Genomic DNA, 16,012 nt, shown 5'->3' with positions numbered 1-16,012 from the left:
TACTCTTGTCACCAAAGCAGCTATCTCTGCATATTCCGAGTTGGGGAAGGATAATCTCAAGTGAGGGTACTTACTTAGGAGATGTTGTCCAGTTAGCCTTCGGTTCTGTACTTGGTTCCTAATAGCCTGAAAGATTTCTAGGTCTGAATCTCCTTAATGTTCCAGAAGTTCTCCCTCCTCCTTCCTAAGGGAGGATATGGTATATCCTGTTTGCGAGTAATATTGTATCCCTGTAGACTGGTTGTCCTGTTCCGGTGTACGACATTTAACATCCTCCTGTGTAGTAGTTCATTGAAGAGGAGTTTCAGCATTTACCTGTATGCGTGTGCTTGTCCAGTATGCTGGCGTTCCGGTTGTCCAGGCGGCGTCTTGCGACAAGAGATGTTCCTCCGGTTGTTGGTCCTTGGGATTCTTGTGGGTGTGTAGATTCTCCTTGAGCGCATCCCTGAATTCCTGTGATTCGGATCCTTGTCTGATATTTGAATAGGTGTTAAGTGCCCGCCGACTTCTGATGGCTCCCTGTGCTGATATCTGCTCATGTGGTATCCTCTCATCTGTGCTACTTATTGGCTCTGCTACTGCTTGATTGACAAAAAGATTGCCCTTCTGCGGTGCTCCAGCTCGACCAGTTCCCGCATTCATGTCCATTCTACCGAATTTGACCTGTATTTCGGTTGAAGTGTGCTTCTGCAGATGCACTTCGTATCACTGATAGTACCACTACTCGAAAGACCCCACTTAAACTGCTAGATTACGCACAAATCAACATCCCTGAATTTCGGATCTAGGTTAGAGTTGCGGCTCCGCGTTTCACGGAGCCCCCTTCACGACCAAGCCAGCTATCCTCGAGCCGAGTATCCTAACCGTCTAGACTACAGCGGATGCGCGCGACACCACACTGCCGCCGCTCATGCTGCAGGACAACCACCTAAGCTCCTTAACCTCATTCTTCACGCTCGCGCCCTTCCAGATCGACTGCGTGTTTCCACACCCCTAACAATCAATCCCCCCCTCGCCCGATCGAAGCTCTTATCCACCTCCCTTGCTTCGCCTCGCCCCGCCTTGCCAGGCCTGCTTGCGACTGCCGTGCCCACCTGACGACGGGTGCTCAGCCGCCGCTGCCGTACTCGTCGCCCCGGCTCTCATTTCGGAGCAATTCGCTGTACGCCTCTCCTCCCCAGCACATCCCACGCCACCCCCCCACGTTGCCATGCCACCCTCGTCCATTGCATCCATGCCTGCCGGACTCCGCGCTGCTGCGCCGTGCTGCATCGTCGTGCCGCTGCTCACCCTTCCTGCAACAGACTCTGACTTCACATGCCGCATACCCTACCTACGCACATCTCCCGCTCCCCCTCCCCCTCCACTTGCTGGTGTAACCCATCAAGCGAACAAGCACCCGCACACCCATCCGTGAACGAGTGCGTGTGCATGAGATGCTCAGTGCGATTGAACTGTAACCTGACTCGCGAGGAAAATTGTCCTCGGAATGAGCGGCGCTGGAATCCAGCACCTGGTTGCGACTTTGTTGGCACTTTGAGATTTCGACGGAAAATACTCGTGTTCGTCTGGTTGACGAACACCGGATCATGGTTTTGCGATCCGTAGCGCACCCTAACCAGCTGGATGAGGGGGAGCAGCAACACTGCGCTGAAGTGTCACGTTCTGCTGGCTGCAGATTAGTGGGTTTGATGAAGTTTTTGAGACGTCCCCTTGTTCTTTCAGTGTGTTTTAGTTTCATCTATACTGGTCCCTGGCGGTGGGAACTCCGGTAGCAGAGCGCGCCCTCGCTGTCAACATTTCATGCGCTTGTGCATCTGCCTCTGAGATCCATGAATTCGGGGTTTGTACATTGGTGGAATAGTCATGTGCATAGCGATTCGCTTGGCACCTGTGTGAGGTCTCGTTCTGAAGCGTACTGTGATCAAGGCATTTCGGACAAGCTCGTGTGAAGTGGATGATTTGGATGTCTGTGAATGTAGTTTATGTCGTACTGGAGAGGATGACTCCCACAAGTCTGTGTTGCACAATCCGTTCTGCTTTCGTTTCAGCATAACATTCCATATCATGAGTAATATCACGAAGAACAACATTTGTTTGACAGAATTGTTTATTTATTTGCGAATGGGGCTTGTGGGATGGTGTTGATGTTTTCCGGAAGGAGCTGGCTAAATAAGCTGAAAATAAATAAATAAATGTATATATATATATATATATATATATATATATATATCTAACTAAGAAATCACTCATACATATGAACACGATACTTGAGACTAAGAGCATATATACATACTATGCATTATTGGATTGAAGAATTATTTTTTTCATTTACATGTGTTTTTCATCCCTATAAGTTTATTAAAATTGTTTGTTAGTATAATTTATAATACATAATTATCTATAAGAGTGCTTATAGTAGCTACTAGATACTTTATATGGTGAAAGAAAGAAGAATACTTCTTCAGTCTTTGTTCTATTTGGATTTTGAATTAATCCAATTATTATATATATTACATAAAACCTTGAAGTAGAACAAATTATGCAATTCAATTGCTTTTTTTAGAATAAATATTTTTATAGCATTAAAACTTCATATTTTGATTACAATCTATATGAGTAGTTCTTCAAATAAAAAATCTTAGTCATTTCACCAAAATCTCTAATATTATATAAAAAAAAAAACATGATTAATTTCATCTTAAAGATGGAATAGGAAGGACGAATATAACATTGAATATCTCATGTGTTTCATTTTTGATAAACATAATTGCACATTATTTGAGTCATTACTTAGATTCTTTTTTATATTTTTAGTAAAAAAGTAATATAAGTCAATTTTATTATACCACATTATAATCTTGTATTATTATTTTTTAAAGTTGCTATAAATAAAAAATTTAAACTAGATTTTTATATATAATAATATTATATAAAAAATAAATCTAGGTTTTGGTAATAATGAATTTGTGCTTGTTATTGACATCCAAAGGCTTCAACCTTCCTAGTGTATCCTTTTATTGTGATTGAATATCGTTTTTATATCAAGGAGATGAATTTCAAAGAAAGAAAATCCTCAATATACTCTTGTGTTATTGAAAGGAACTAGAAAGTTACTCAAAGATGATATAATATTGAACCATAATGACTATTGTCAAAAACAAGAAGACTAGAAAGTCTTGAAACAAGACTAAAGACTAGAAAGGAGTTGACAAGAGTGAAGAAGGCTTTATTCTTGCCTCCATATATACTCTTAACTAGGAGCTATATGGCGATATTCTATAGAACCTCCAACATGTATTGACTTTACTAGCCACATGTTTTAACTTGTAAGATAAGTTATCTATGTATGTGCCACATAGTTAACTTGTTCTACAGGCTTCTACACTGAGTTAACTTGTTCTATAAGCTACCAATACGTGGTTAACTTGTTGGCCAAGTTTCCAACCTACAAACATATCTAAAATCAAACCATGTCTATAAAGCTTCTAAGAAGCTTCTCTAGAAGATTTTATAAAATTCATATATATTTACCTACTTCTACCTTATTATATAAGTAACTATTGAAGTAAATGTATATGTCTGTGACATTATCTCTCCTTCTAGGGACGAGTTTTACAAAGAGCAGTCATCATCTTTCATGAATCTTTGCAATTCTTCATCTTGATTTTGATGGATGTTATTGATGAAAGGCTTCAACTTTCTTTACTGCATTTGCAAGATTCTTTGATGGTTTCCATGTGCGTTCACTAATATCATATCTATGCCAATGAACAAGAAATTCCAACATCTTTTGGCATTGCCTTGAGTCCAAGATTTCTTCTACCTCAAACTCTTAATTATTATCTCTTCTATAGGAGGAGGTGGCATTTGTCTTCTTTCCAAGATATTCACTATCTTATACGGCTTAAGAAAGAATACATGAAATATAGGGTGGATCTTCATAGATTCTAATAGATGTAATCCATAAGCAATAGGATTGATTTCTTTGCAAATAAGAAAAGGTCCCAGTTTATAATAGTCCAACTTATCACAAAGATGAGTAGTCTTATGTCACGGCCATAAACATGTAAGCTAATAATTACATATAGAAATAGGTAGAAGTAAGTAAAAGTAGATAAAAGTAAGTTAATTCTATAATATTTAATATAGAAGCTTCTTAGAAACTTCTTAGACGCTGCTTTGACTTCATAGGTGTCTTTAATTGACTTTTTGGATTAGAAACGTGGTCAACAAGTTGGCCATGTGCCACACATGTTGTTAGCTTGAAGATCAAGCTAACTATGTGGCCCACACGTAGAAAAACTTGCCTTGTAAGTCAAGGCATGTGTCCTACAAAGTCAACACATATTGGAGGTCCTATAGAACGTCGCCACGTAGCCCCTAATTAGATAGTATATATAGAGACAAGAGTGAAGGCTTCTTCACTCTTGTCAACTCCTTTCTTGCTTCTAGTCTAGTTTCAAGGGTCTCTAGTTTTCTTGTCTTTTGGCAATAGCCATTCTAGTTTCTCTTTTCAATATACATACTTATTATTCATATTTTGTTACTTTTCTTTGAGTGAAGGCTTACTTGTCTGAACTGTTTTTTCATCGAGTTCTTGTCCTTGACAGATTGACAAGAGTGTACTTATAATATCAGAGCTTTATTTTTTTTGAGTAAGAGTGGATTACCCCTTTCTCTTGACAAGGCATAAGCATATTAGAAGTTTGCGGATTACCCACTTCTAAACTGATATTGTTCTTAGTATCTTCTTTGTTATTAAGTCTTTCTTTTCTTTTGTCTTGAGCAGTATCAAACAAATTTTTCTTTTTAGTGTCATTATGGCAGAGCTTGTTGAAATGAAGAGTGCAATGGCACAAATGCAAGAGCAAATGAGGGAGTTAATGCTTGCGATGCATCAACTCAATTCACCAACACAAGAAAGAACAAGAATAGCAGAAAGTGGGGATATAGAGATGATCGGAGCTGCTTCAACATCTGCAACAAATCACGTTCCTTTTCCAATTGTACAACACCCTGTAAGCACTAGAGAACCAAGAATTACCTTACCCGAGAAATTTGATGGTACGAGATCAAAGTTTCGAGGGTTCATCAATCAAGTACAATTGGTAATTGGACTTCAACCGCAAAACTATCCAACTCCAGGATCACAAGTCAGATTTATTGGCACTCTACTTTCTGGTTCTGCATTATCGTGGTTTTCGTCTCTTCTTGAACAATAAAATCCAATATTGGACAATTTGGAAGCTTTTTAGGCGGAGTTTCGATCTATGTATGGTGAACACGATGCAACTCGTGTTGCAACAAATAAGATCCAAATTCTACGACAAAGAAATCGCTCAGTAACAGTGTATGCTTCACAATTTCGACAACTTGCAATTGACATCAAGTGGGATGATGCTGCACTCATCAGTCAATTTCCTTATGGATTGCAATACGAAGTAAAGAAATTGATGCTCAACTTACCTGATCCTCAAACTTTGAGTCAAGCAATCAATTTTCCGGTAAAATGTGATAATCGACTTTTCGAATTTCGATCCGAGAATCATTCACGGGAACCTCAATGTTATTACTCAATGGCAACATCAACATCTTTGTCAAACGTACATTCGGAAGTAGAAGACATGCAAATTGACGCGGTACGTTTTAAACCCCTAACTAAGCAAGAAAAGATTCGTCATCGTCAAGAAGGATTATGTTTATATTGCGGAGAACCTAAGCACACTGCTCAACATTGTCCAAAGAAACGACGCAACTATAAAATGAGGGGTATGATGGTCAAAGAAGACAACATGTCAGAAAACGGATTCGTCCAGCTACAATAGGGACCGTGCAGCTGGAACCTTGTACAATTCCTAATGAAGGTCCTATCCTCTCCTCAAAACCCTCTCCTTGTTTTATAATAGACTTATATTTAGGACCTAAGAATTACAAAGCCTCTGCTCTATTAGATTCGGGAGCCTTAGCATGTTTTTTAGATGAACAATTTGTTAAAAGTCGTAAAATACCCTTTGTACAGAAACCTAAACCAGTACATGTAGAAGTCATAGATGGTCGTCGCTTGTCTTCTGGAGATGTCACTCATGAAACTCATCCTATAAAAGTAACAATAGACGGTCATGATAGCTACATAGCTTTTAACATAATTAAATCCCCGTCCAATCCAATTATTTTAGGTTTATCCTGGCTAGAAAAATATAACCCTCGAATAGATTGGAATTTACGTAAACTTGACTTTTTCCAGAGCGTTATTAATAATTCTACCAACCAAGTAAAAAATTATAAGTCTAGTATAGTAAAACCCATACTGATAGGTGCAAAAGCATTTATAAACGCAGCAAAAGAAGGATCAACTTTTGCTATTTATGCTGCACCTATTTCTGAAAACGTAAAGACTTCAAGTGGCATTCCAAGTCAATATCAGGAGAATCAAGATGTTTTTGAGAAAAAGAATGCAGATATTCTTCCTGAGCATCGCCCATATGATTGTTCAATCGACCTCAAGGAAGGAACTCAGCCACCATTTGGACCAATTTACAGTTTATCGCAAGATGAGATGGCTGAACTCAAGACATACATTGACGAGAATTTAGCGAAGAATTTCATACACCATTCAAAATCTCCAGCAGGAGCTCCAATTCTATTCGTAAAGAAAAAAGATGGATCTTTACGAATGTGTGTTGATTATCGAGGACTCAACAAGATCACAATCAAGAACAGGTATCCATTACCTTTGATATCAGGACTCCTTGACCAGTTGAATCAAGCTAAGATCCATACAAAAATAGATCTAAGAGGAGCATATAATCTAGTACGGATCAAAGAAGGAGATGAATGGAAGATTGCGTTTCGAACCAGGTATGGACATTTCGAATATAATGTCATATCTTTTGGACTCACGAATGCACCAGCTGCTTTTCAACATCTCATGAATGATGTATTTCATGAATTCTTAGATAATTTTGTCATCTGCTATCTAGATGATATCTTGATCTATTCTAAGAATGTCGAAGAACATGAAATACATGTTCGTCAAGTATTACAAAAACTTAGAGATGCAGGATTGTACGCCAAGATGGAAAAGTATGTATTTCACACTATTCAAGTTGACTTTTTAGGATACATCATTTCAAATGATGGTCTCATGATGGATTCTAAGAAAGTCCAAACAATCATGGATTGGAAGATTCCAAGGACAGTAAGAAATGTCCAATGTTTCTTGGGATTTGCCAATTACTATCGGATCTTCATCAAAGATTTCTCACGAGTTGCAGCTCCACTTACACGCTTGACTAGTAAAGATAAATTCCAATGGAATCAAGAAGCGGAAGCAGCATTTGAAGCCTTGAAGACATCGTTTGTCTCTGCACCAGTCTTATATCGTGTTGACTTTTCTAAGGCATTTTTTTATGGAAACAGATGTATCAGATTTTGCCTTGGGTGCAGTTTTATCACAAATGGGAACAGATGACAAACTTCATCCGATAGCTTTTCATTCAAGAAAATTCTCAGCAGCCGAGATCAATTATGAGATCCATGATAAAGAACTTCTTGCGATCATGGATTCCTTTCAAGAATGGCGTCATTATCTAGAAGGCGCTTCTAGTCCAGTCACTGTGTATACAGATCACAAGAACCTCGAGTATTTCATGTCAGCACGCGTGTTGAATCGTCGTCAAGCTCGTTGGAGTATGTCTTTGTCAAGATTCGAGTTCATTATCACTTATCAGCTAGGAAAACAACAAGGTTTGTCTGATGCCCTATCTAGACGTTCTTATTTTGTACCAAAAGATGGAGATGTAACTTTTGAGCAACAAAGAACGGTTCTCTTGAAACCGGAGCAATTTCATCTCCGAGCAATGAAATCAACATTGACTGTTGATTCAACTTTTCTCAAGCAAATCCAGTCCAGTATGTCCTCAGACCCTCTTATTTATGATATCGAGAATAATTCTTCCAAGTCTCATGATCCTTCTAAGTTCGAGTTCAAGAATAATCTATTATATTTTGAAGGACGCCTATATGTTCCAGAAGGAGAAGCACGTTTACGTGTTCTTCAAGCACGTCATGACTTTCCAGCAGCAGGGCACTTTGGATATAATAAGACTCTGAAACTCATATCAAGAGATTTTTGGTGGCCACAAATGTGGAAGTCAGTCAAAGACTTTGTACAATCATGTGATATTTGTTCAAGATCAAAAATTCCTCGTCATCGACCTTACGGACTTCTTCAGCCATTACCTATACCAGAACAACCATGGTCTTCTGTTTCTATGGATTTCATCACAGATCTTTCAAGCTCAAGATCTTATGATTCTATATTTGTGATAGTAGATCGTTTCACCAAGATGGCACATTTTGTGCCATGTACAAAATCTATCACAGGTGAAGAAACAGCTAAGCTTTTCATTGATAATATCTATCGCTATCATGGATTACCTAAAGATATCATATCGGATAGGGGAACTCAATTTGTGTCAAGATTTTGGAGGACCCTTTTTATGATTTTAAAAGTGGACATAAAGCTATCTTCGGCTTTCCATCCTCAAACTGATGGACAAACAGAGCGCGTAAACCAAGTCTTGGAGCAATATTTAAGGTGTACTATCAACTACCAACAAGATGATTGGACAATCCTTCTGCCATTGGCAGAGTTTGCTTATAATAATACGGTACATTCTTCCACGCAACAAACACCTTTCTTTGCCAATTATGGCTATCATCCACGACTTGATACTTTTGATTTTTCAAAAGTTGATAATCCTGCAGCAGAAGATATGGCAAATCGGTTGTCAAAGTTACATGCAATAATGAAGACGCAATTGAAGGAAGCTCAAGAACGACAAAAGATAAACGCAGATCTATATCGTAAGGAGCAACCACAACTCAACGTGGGTGATAAGGTATAGCTACTTCGTCGCAATATCAAGACTACTCGACCTTGTGACAAGTTGGACTATTGTAGGCTTGGCCCCTTTTCTGTTTCTGAACAGATCAACCCAGTTGCATATCGGTTACATCTACCGGAGTCAATGAAGATCCATCCTGTATTCCACGTGTCTCTTCTTGAACCATATAAGACAGTGGATATACAAGGAAGAAGACAAATGCCACCGCCTCCTATAGAAGTAGATAATAATGAAGAATTTGAGGTGGAAGAGATATTAGACTCAAGGCGGCGCCAAAATAAGGTGGAATATCTTGTTCATTGGCACGGATATGATATTAGTGAACGCACATGGGAGCCATGCAGGAATCTAGCAAATGCATCAGCTAAAGTCAAAGTTTTTCATCAACGACATCCATCAAAACCAAGATGAAAATCTCTCTTATAAAAGAGACAAGATTGAGGCAAGATAACATTCAATTTCTTATCTTTGTTTGTAACTTCTTTGCATTTGTGACGCTAATTAGATGGAGAGCCAACAACCAGCGGATTCAACTCAAGAACCTTCATTTGCTGACCTGCCAGACGAGATATTATGATTGTCACAACCTTCAAAACGACGCAATCAAGATAAAGATCTTCAAGAACGACATGTTCTTCCTCGAATAGATGGTGAGATACAACGCGTTTGGTATCACGATTTGGGAAGGGACTCTCGATGTTTGGTGATTTTGCTAGAGGTAGGAACAACTCCTGATGGTGTTCCGAATATTCTATTCGAAGGAAGTTACGAAGGCCTCAACAATGATCAAAGAACTGGGTGGTCTTCCCGCCCTGGTATGGGACACTACCGATGGTTGAGAGGCCCTATCAATCATCTTCGAAGAGAATAGAGATCAGAGTATGTGGCGAATACAATTCGTTGCATCATAGATTTCCTCAACATATGATGACCGCTCCTCGTGGAACTCGTCTCTAGAAGGGGGGGTAATGTCATGGCCATAAACATGTAAGCTAATAATTACATATAGAAATAGGTAGAAGTAAGTAAAAGTAGATAAAAGTAAGTTAATTCTATAATATTTAATATAAAAGCTTCTTAGAAACTTCTTAGACGCTGCTTTGACTTCATAGGTGTCTTTAATTGACTTTTTGGATTAGAAACGTGGTCAACAAGTTGGCCATGTGCCACACATGTTGTTAGCTTGAAGATCAAGCTAACTATGTGGCCCACACGTAGAAAAACTTGCCTTGTAAGTCAAGGCATGTGTCCTACAAAGTCAACACATATTGGAGGTCCTATAGAACGTCGCCACGTAGCCCCTAATTAGATAGCATATATAGAGACAAGAGTGAAGGCTTCTTCACTCTTGTCAACTCCTTTCTTGCTTCTAGTCTAGTTTCAAGGGTCTCTAGTTTTCTTGTCTTTTGGCAATAGCCATTCTAGTTTCTCTTTTCAATATACATACTTATTATTCATATTTTGTTACTTTTCTTTGAGTGAAGGCTTACTTGTCTGAACTGTTTTTTCATGGAGTTCTTGTCCTTGACATCTTGATATTATAACAAAATAACCATACCTTATCACCTACGTTGAATTGTGATTGCTCCTTGCAATAGACATCTACATTCGTCTTTTGTAGTTATTGAGCTTCCTTTAATTGTGTCTTCATTGTTGTATATAGCTCTGATAAATAATTTATTAAATCTTTTGTTGCAAGATTAAAATCTTTTGAAAAGTCAAAAGTATTCAGTGATAGATGTTAAGGATAATTAGCAAAGAAAAGTGTGTGTTGAGAAGAAGAATATATCAAATTATTGTATGCAAACTCTGTCAATGGCAAAAGAGTTGTCCAATCATCTTGATGATAGTTGATGGTACACCTCGAATAGTGCTCAAAAACTTGATTCACCCATTCCATTTGTCCATCAATTTGAGAATGAAAAGGTGAAAAGAGCTTTATATCCATCTTTAGAATCTAGAATAAGATACTCCAAAATCTTGATACAAATTGAGTCTCCCTATTTGATATAATAACAAGGCATGACATTATATTTAAAATATCCATACTTAGTTTGAAAAGTAGACTTCTATTCATCTCCTTCTTTGATGTGGACCAAGTTATATGTTCCTCATAGATCTATTTTTGTATAGATCTTTGCTTGATTTAGTTGATTAAAAAGTCCTTAAATCAAAAATAAAAGATACTTATTTTTAATAGTGATCTTGTTAAGTCCTCAATAATCCATATACATTTGGAGAGATCCATCTTCTTTTTCCACAAATAAGATAGGAGAGCCGGCAGGAGATTTAAACTGTCGTATAAAGTTCTTAGCTAAATTTTCATCAATGTACTCTTTGAATAGAACCAAATCATTTTGTGATAGGCTATAGATTGGTCCAAATGGTGGTTGAGTTTTTTTTTGAAGATCGATGGTACAATCATAAGGATGATGCTTTGAAAGAATATTTACATTTTTCTTTTAAAAAATGTCGTAGAAATCTTGATACTAGCTAAGAATATCACTTGATATCTTTTCACCATGAACAATAGGTATGGCATATATAGCAAAAGATGATCCTTCATTTGTAGCATGTATAAAAGCTTTCTCACCTACCAATAAAGGTTTCGATATACTAGACTTATAGATTTCTATTTGTCTAGCAAGTCCTTAGGTTAGACTATGATAAAAATCAAGATTTTAAGAAATCTAGTCTATCTGAGGATTATATCTTTCTAACCACGATAATCCTAAAATAATTGGATTAAAACAAGACTTAATCACATTAAATATTACTAAACTTTTGTGACTACTAGTTGCTACTTCTACAAGAATAGTTTCATATGTAACATCCTCAAAAAATAATGAATGTCTATCTATTATTTCTACATGTATAGGTTTGATTTTCTTAACTAAGAATATATCTTATTTTTTGACAAAGTCTTCATCTATAAAAGAAGTTGAGGCTCTTGAATCCAACAAGGCTAAGATTTTGTGATTTTTTGGTCCTAAATAAACTTCTATTGAAAAACAAGATAAAAGAATTGGAGGAGAAAATAGGACCTTTGCTAGATGTTGCACATGATTCCAGTTTGACAATCCCTATTGTAGCTAGAGCAACTTATTTTTTGATACATTGTCTTCTTTAACAATTGTGCTTCTCATATTGTAATTGCATTATTTCTTTGGACAATATTGAGCAATATATTTAGCTTCTCCATAATATAAGCATAAGCCCTCTTGATGTTGTTGACTATTTTTCTACTCTATGAGGGATTTAAAATACACCGTATCAATTTGCATTGATTCTAGCTTTGATAAATAAGTTTTTGAAAACTTAAGAGCTACTGTCATTATTTTATTTTTTCCTCTTCAGCCATATCTTTGTTTTTGATGTCTTTTAAATAATCGATTATCACATGCAATGGCTTGAGGAATAATTTTTTTGAAAGATTCTACCTTTGGCATTGTCAATAACAAGTCTTTGATATTATCCTTCAATCTATATCAAAAGTGATTGACAAGGGCTTTGTCATTCTAGTCGACGTTGCAAGCAAGGTTTTAGAATTCAGTAGCATACATGGTGGATGATTGTGATCTTTGCCATAAAGATAAGAGCTTAGTCTCTGCTACTCTTTTTCAATTAATTTCTCCCAATGTGGCAATAAATAATTTTAAGAATAAATTCAAATCATAAAGAATTTGTGAATCTTTTTCTATTAAAGATGTAAATCAACAAAGAGTACTTCTTAGTAGAAGTGCATATATGAATCCGACTTAAGTAAATTCATCGGGGTATTAGAAAAGATTCAACCTTATATAGAGCTTGACTTGTTGCAAAAATCCTCAAAATTTTGATCTTGTTCCATCAAACTTCTTAGGCATACTAATCCTTCTATCCGTCATACTTGTGGAAGCAAAACTCATTGGATTTGGTTCTGAGGTCAATTTATTTACTTCCTTCAATTGTACAACTTCTTGCCATAGACTTTAAACTTCTTTTATAGGCATAGGCATAGTACCTCCATGATTCACATTCAAAATATATAAGATTTCTATTCTTAGAGTGATTACATGCTCGTAAAGATCTACAATAGTTACAAATCTATTCTCACTTCTCATAAGAGTAGCATCCATAATCTTTCCTTCTATAGACAACTCAAAAAAATTCAGAAATTTAAATTAAAAAAGGTAATTTGCAACCTCTAATAAAAATTCATACAAAGAGAGATAATCCATTCTCTTTAAGGAAAAGATCAATGTTAGAAAACAAGATTTTTTGTTTAAACATAGATAGTCCGGAATCTTCAAAATACAACAATAGAAGTAAGATAATCCATTCATTTTTAAAATAAGATAAAAATAGTATGTTAGCACTCTTGTCAAACTGTCAATAACGTGAATCTAGAAGAAAGAAAATCTTCAATACACTCTTTTTGTCACTAAAGAGAATTATAAAGTCACTCAAAAGATGATATATTATTAAACTAGAATGGCTATTACCAAAAATAAGAATATTAGAAAGACTTGAAACAAAACTAAGGACTAGAAAGGCGTTGACAAGAATGAAGAAGGCTTCATTCTTGCCTCCATATATATTCTCTCTAACTAGAAGCTACATGGCCATATTCTATAGAATCTCCAACATGTGTTGACTTTGCTAGCCTCATGTCTTAACTTGTAAGGCAAGTTATCTATGTATACATAATATAGTTAGCTTATTTCATAAGTTATTACATAGAATTAACTTGTTCCACAAGCTATTTACATGTAGTTAACTTATTAGCTAAGTTTCTAATCTACAAATATATTTAAAGTCAAACCACATCTATGAAGCTTTAATGAAGCATCTCTAGATAATTTTATGAAATTAATCTATATTTACTTACTTATATATAATCATGTAAGTAATCATTGAAGTAAATATATATATTTGTGACACCCATACTAGGACAAAAAGACCACCTTGTTATTTAATTATTGTTGAGGCCTTCGTAACTTCCTTCAAATAAAATATTTAAAATCGTCAAGAGTTTTTCTTATGTCTAATAAAATCTCCAAACCTCAAGAGTCTCTTTTAAGGTTGTGATATCAAACATGTTGTGTCTCGCCATCTATTAGAGGAAAGACATGTTATTCTAGAGGATTTTCATCTCGATTTTGTCATCTTAAAGGTTGTGACAATTACAATATCTCATCTAATAAGTTTGCAAATGAAAGCTTTTGAGTTGAATCTAGTAGTTATTGATTTTCTATCTCTTTAGTGTTATAAATACACAAAAGCTATATAAAAAGATAGAAAATAGAGTATTATCTTTTTTTGATATTATTTCTTTTATAGCAAAGATTTTTTATTCTTCATCTAGGTTTTGATGGATGTTATGAATGAAAAGCTTCAACTCTCTTTACTGCATTTATAAGATTGATTGCTAGCTACTATGTGCATTCATTAATATCATATCCATGCCAATGAACAAGATATTTCAATCTATTTTGGTATTGCCTTCAATCTAAAACTTCTTCTATCTCTAACTCTTGATTATTATCCATTTCTATAGGAGGAGGTGGCATTTGTCTTCTTCTCAAGATGTTCACTGTCTCATATGGCTTAAGAAGGGATACATGAAATATGAAGTAGATTTCCATAGACTTTGGTAGATAAAATCAATAAGCAAGAAGATTGACTTGTTTGCTAATAGAAAAAGATCCAAGCCTGCAATAATCCAATTTGTTATAAGGACAAGTAGGCTTCTTATTGCAATGAAGTAACCATATCATATTACATATGTTGAACTATGGTTGTTCCTTGCCATAGGCATCTCTATTAATTTTTTGTTATTTTTGAGCTTCCTTCAATTGGGCCTTTATTATTTTATGTAGCTTTGATAAAGAATTTGCCAAATCTTCTACCATAGGATTATTAACTTTTAAAAAGTCAAAAGTATTAAGTCGTGGATGATAACCATAGTTAGCAAAAAAAAGTGTTTATTGAATGGAAGAATGTATTGAACTATTGTATGCAAATTCTATGAATGTCAGAGACATATACATTTACCTCAATAGTTACTTATATGATTACGTAGAAGTAGGTAAATATGTATTAATTTCATAAAGTCTTCTAGAGAAGCTTCCTAAAAGCTTTATAAATGCAGTTTTGACTTTAGATGCATTTGTAAGATAGAAACTTAGCCAACAAGTTAACCATATATTAGTAGCTTGTGGAACATATTGAAGATCAGCAAGTACTTGCTTAGTTACAACCACATAGAGATTAAGCATAGTATGTTGCTAATAGTAAAAAGATAGCAAAGAATTAAAGTAAGTTATTGTGGTGGCATCAAGGATTTATTTGGATGAGGTAGAAATGGATGTAATATCAAAAGGATGGAAGTTGCCTCGTTGGTGAGCAAAACACCACCTATAAGTAAAGAGTGTTGGAAGTAAGAATCATCTTTCTCCACACTTCTCTTAGACTACCATCCTTGTTGATGCTAGGTATTTTTAGCTTTTAGACTTCTTTTCTTTAATAAGTTATGGATCCACTCACATTTGCTTGAGTATTTTTTGAAGTTCTTTGAAGTGGTTTCGTAAGTGTGGAGTAGATCAAGTTGTTTTTGGTGATGTTAGGCTTTGGAAGAACCTAACTTTCACATTCAGATCTAGATCTAGATCATGGTTTGCTCTTACTTGTGGTTAAGAGTATTTTGGTGTTAGTGTCTTATTTTTCACCTACAAACAAAGTTTGTATTGTGCTTTTGCTGAGATAGATCTTTGGTAATCTAACTTTACGATTTCATGTCCTAAAGTTGCTGATTGTGCTTAAAAGGCCTTTTATGGTGTATAGAAGTGATTTGTGAGCATAAGAAAGATATTAGAGTGGCAAATCAGATTTGAGACACTTAGATAAGTCATTAGACTTGTGCCAAGTTTTAGAAGTAAAGTTGAGAGAGTTTTTTGAGAGTTAAAACACTTGTTTGTTCACAAAGACGGATTCTGTGATTCTAAGGCAACAAAACCTTCTTGCTGATTTTTGAGAGCATTAGGACTTCTTCTTACAATCCTTTTTGATACAACTCTTCTTTAGACATGGTTTCAAGTGAGGATGAAGGATTGAGAGTT

General features: G+C 35.9%; 1 long non-coding RNA gene across 1 annotated transcript in view; it reads right to left on the bottom strand.

Annotated features, from left to right (window-relative positions):
- The window catches only part of LOC149988406 (uncharacterized), an 86,783-nt gene that overhangs the window by 43,255 nt on the left and 27,516 nt on the right, over nucleotides 1-16,012 (bottom strand). The window lies entirely within an intron of this gene.

Source organism: Physcomitrium patens, chromosome 8 (genome assembly GCF_059467195.1).
Source record: "Physcomitrium patens ecotype Gransden chromosome 8, ASM5946719v1, whole genome shotgun sequence".
NCBI classification, from domain to species: domain Eukaryota; kingdom Viridiplantae; phylum Streptophyta; class Bryopsida; order Funariales; family Funariaceae; genus Physcomitrium; species Physcomitrium patens.
Note: the sequence above shows the minus strand (reverse complement) of the source record. Positions and strands in the feature narration are given on the sequence as shown.